Genomic DNA, 4,388 nt, shown 5'->3' with positions numbered 1-4,388 from the left:
ATGTGGATCTTCTGGTGGCCAGGGAACTTGAACTTGGCCCTTCGTAGGGCCTCAATCACATGCTCCTTGTTCTGCAGCTTGGTACGGATGGGCATGATGACTTGGCCAATGTGGACCCTGGCTACTGTGCCCTGGAGCTTCCCAAAGGCACCTCGCATACCTGTCTGCAGCCTAGATTGGAGATAGCACGATGTCAGACCTCAAAGTCCACCATAAAGGGCTGTCTCTAAGGTCTGTTAGGGCAATCCATACCATCAACAGGCTGCATACACTACCAAGGAGGCTACTGTTTGCAGCCATGGTACACTGGGCCCCCAAGGAGAAAGAGCATAGTTAGCTTAATTAGCTGCAGTGGACTCTTCCAAATCTTTAGCGGGTTTTGTTCAGCCAAATATAACAACAGTCTTCTCAAGATGCATCTCCTTATCTGTACTAAAGAACCTAGTCTAGAAATCCAATTTCTGGGGATTAAATTTCATACCATGTTGAAATTATTTTTAAAGATTTATTTATTCATGAGAGACACAGAGAGAGAATGGCAGAAACATAGGCAGAGGGAGAAGCAAGCTCCACCAGGACTTGATCCCAGATCCTGGGTTCAGGATCCTGAGCTTCAGCTCAGGCAGGTGCTCAACCACTGAGCCACCCAGGAGTCCCTACTGTGTTGGATTTTTGTAACCCACTCGAGAATTAGTAGCTGCAAGGGTTGAGCAAGACTCAAATTGGTGGGGGTTGGATAATGTGCTAGTGCATTTACATGTCACTAATTGCAATTACTGTGTCTGGAAAAAGTAAATTTTAGGGAAGAACTAGAGGATTCTTAAATATCGAATAGCTTTTTCTGAAATAACATATAAGTGAAACAAAATATTCCATCTCTCTCAAAAATGCAGGAGTTTAAAAAGGTGCTATTCACCTAAAATGGGTACATTTTATAGTGTCTAAATTATGCCTCAAAAGGATTGTTTTAAAAAAAAAAAAACAGGGCAGTCCAGGGCAGTCCAGGTGGCTCAGTGGTTTTGCCCCACCTTTAGCCCACGGCGTAATCCTGGAGACCCGGGATCAAGTTCCATGTCAGGCTCCCTGCATGGAGCCTGCTTCTCCCTCTGCCTGTGTCTCTGCCTCTCTCTCTCTCTCTCTCTCTCTCTGTGTGTCTCTCATGAATAAATAAATACAATTAAAAAATAAAAATTAAAAAAAGAGTCATTTGGCAAAATGTATTTGAGGTATTCAAGGTTGAAACACTTGAAAGCATGCTCTGTAAGTGCAGGTCTGCTCAAGTCATACTGCCTGCATTTAGAGGCTGGCTCCTACCAGCCTGGCACATAGTAAATGCTTCATAAATCTTAGTTTTTCTGTGTGATGACCCCCAGATATGTAGATTTACCAGTTTTTGTTAGCCTAACATCTGCTTATTTAATCAATACTGTTATTCCTATTTATGATATTTTTTTTTTACCTCAGTTGCATTGCTATATTTTAATAGCTTTCCTTTTGCTTGTTATTCTCTCTTTCCTCCAAAGAGATAACCTAGAAATATTCATAATATACTCTACTAGATACCTGAATTTGTTTGTTAGGGCTTCCATAACAACATACCACAGATCATGGGTCTTGAACAACAGAAAATTATTTTTTCATAGTCCTGGAGGCCAGAAGTCCAAGGTCAAGGTGCTGTATGGTTGGTTTCCCCTGAGGCCTCTATCTTTGGCTTCTAGATGCCCACCCTCTTGCTGATCCCTTCACATGGTTGTTTCTCTGGGTGCATGGCCATAGTGGCTCTTCCTTTTCTTATAAGGATGCCAGTCATACTGGATTAGAGATCCATCCCAATGGCCTCATTTTGATTTAATCACCTCTTTAAAAGACCTTATCTCCAAATATGGTTACATTCTGAAGTACTGGGAGTTGGGATTTCTATATACGACTTTGAGGCAGACATGATCCAGATCATAATAGTGCCCAAGTCCCTAGTCTCTACCCTGAGGGACAGAGAAGAGGCAAGAGATACATTCCTGCCCCGAGGGCTTATGATTCAGTTGGAGTGAGACTGGAACAGTTCTGAGCCAGCCTGTATTAAAGTAGTAATTTTGCTGTGAGAGCACCTCAGAAAAAGGAGTGTTGCCTGAAGGCTTGTATGGCCAAGTTAACTTACTTGGGGGCTGTAGGGCTGGGTTGATAGGATTTCATTCAGGGTAAAGGAGAGGTAGAGAAATGGTATGGTTAAAAGACTGAACTTTTATGTCCATGTCCACGGAACAGAGAGGCACTGCCCAGATGACAGTTGGTGCCACAACTCCAAGTGTGGACACAGCCTTCCATGTTCATCTAATGGAGTCCTCAAAACGCGTGAAGAGAGAGGTTTGAGAGCATGTAGAAAATTGTCTTACACTATATAGGGCAGGGTGTGGGTGTTCCATTCCCAGAAAACTAAAAATACTATTGAAAAATCCAGACCATTCTAAATAACTTTCATAGCATTTGTACACATTCTCTAATTGTGTTCTTTGCATTCACAACTGAGCCTCTAGTGTTTTTAGTAAAAACAAAACAAAACAAAACAAAAACTGAGTCCAATTCTAAGATTAATGAGTCTCTAATTTGAGGCCATGGAATGATTTCCATCCTTATCTCAATCATATTATGCCTGAGAGACCCAAGCTTCTTTTTACTAGTATTAACACTTTATTCTTCTGTTTTCCACTTGCCGCTCACTTTTATAAAGACTGCATGCAGAAAAAAAATGGCATGAACTGCCTGCTGTACCCAAAGAGGGTCAGACTGCTGAAATCCGTGGTGTCCTCCTGTGACACCTCAAAATGCCTGCTGAGTTCAGCAAATGTTCAGTGGCCCATGGTAGGTGTGGAGATGGTAGTTTGAGGAGACTGGTGTAAAATGGACCGAGTGCTGCACATGCAAAGGTGAGGAAGGACACCCATGCCCCATAGAGATGGAGACCCCCCCCCAGAGGTCTGGCGCCTGGGAAAACCCCACACTCCCCTCATATGATGCAATCTATTCTCGAATGTGGAGCTGCAGGACAACAGAGCCAGCCATTTTGAATAAAGCCTTCCTGAGGTCTTTGAATAAAGCCTTACCAAGCAGGCCCACCATTTCATCTTGATTGTGAATGGATTCACATAGCTTCGGATAGCTGATATTCCTTAGCAACTCAGTAGCAACCGCTTGAGGTCATGATCTTAATTACAAACTGCCTCAGTTCAAGGGGGCACCCCAGCACTTTCTGAAGAATATTTTAAACAAGATTTTGAAATAAAGACTTATACTGATTTAATTACCTTTTGCCAAAGAAAATGGCATCCAAGCTTCTTTCCTCTCCCCCAGGCAGATTTTTACAGAAGTAACCCATGATGAAAAGAGCTCATTTTCCATTTCCTCCTAGCCACGCTATTTCCATCCCTCCCCTTGGCCTAAGCTGATCTGGGAGCTCCCATGGTTATTCTTGTGCCTCTGAAGCACAGGACTAACCCAGAACTCAATTTGGCAATAGTGTGCACCCATCTAATGGACAAACCTTACGAAACCATTGGTTTGAGTCACTGGGACAGTGACTACCGGAAATGTAGAAATCATCTCCTTCCACAAGCCACCTGTACCATAAATACTATCAAGATCTCAAAGGAAGGGATGCCTGGGTGGCTCAGTGGTTGAGTGTCTGCCTTTGGCTCAGGTCATAATCCTGGGGTTCTGGGATCTCGTCCCACATTGGGCTCCCCACAGGGAGCCTGCATCTCCCTCTGCCTGTGTCTCTGCCTCTTTCTGTATCTCTCATGAAAAAAATAAACAATAACTTTTTTTAAAAAAAGATCTCAAAGAAAAGATAGCAACATTTTCACTAGCAGTGCACTATCGGCTTTTCTCAAAGCCACTTGCTCATTCTGGATCTCATTCCATCATCCTCCTAGGAACCCGAGGCGCTGAAGTCGAACAAGAAGTATTATCTCCATTTTATAGCTGAGGAAAGGTATCTCTCTCTCTCTCTCTCTCTGTCACACACACACACACACACACACACACACCTACCTATGCCTATGAAAAGGCAAAGATGACAAACTTCTCTAGAATCCGAGAGACTCTGAGAGAAGTCAGAGACACAGAATAGAGAAGAAAAACCAGTGCTTTGTTTAGGGTTAGGGCAGTGATTAGCGTCTACTTCTCCATTCCTTCGTTTTTTTGTTTTGTTTTTTAAATCACAAAATTAACGGAATCGCTGCTTGTTCACCAACTAGACAGAAAATTGCACTGCATGTACCTCCGACAGTGGTCGAGGAAGGAAAAGCAAGACCCAGTCACTTGTCTCTAAATAGATCTCCTGTTCACAGACACGGTCAAAGCATTTGGGCTCCTTGGGGCTCTAGGTTTCTTGG

The 4,388-nt window shown here is 43.2% G+C and overlaps 1 non-coding gene across 1 annotated transcript; it reads right to left on the bottom strand.

Annotated features, from left to right (window-relative positions):
* Positions 1-218: 218 nt before the first annotated feature.
* LOC112927696 (small nucleolar RNA SNORA70) lies at positions 219-352 on the bottom strand. Its single transcript, XR_003236596.1, has one exon. It is a non-coding gene; the product is annotated as a small nucleolar RNA SNORA70 (small nucleolar RNA).
* Positions 353-4,388: the final 4,036 nt, after the last annotated feature.

Source organism: Vulpes vulpes, chromosome X (assembly GCF_048418805.1).
Source record: "Vulpes vulpes isolate BD-2025 chromosome X, VulVul3, whole genome shotgun sequence".
NCBI lineage: Eukaryota > Metazoa > Chordata > Mammalia > Carnivora > Canidae > Vulpes > Vulpes vulpes.
The sequence above is the reverse complement of the archived record's forward strand: the minus strand, read 5'-3'. Positions and strand labels throughout refer to the sequence as shown.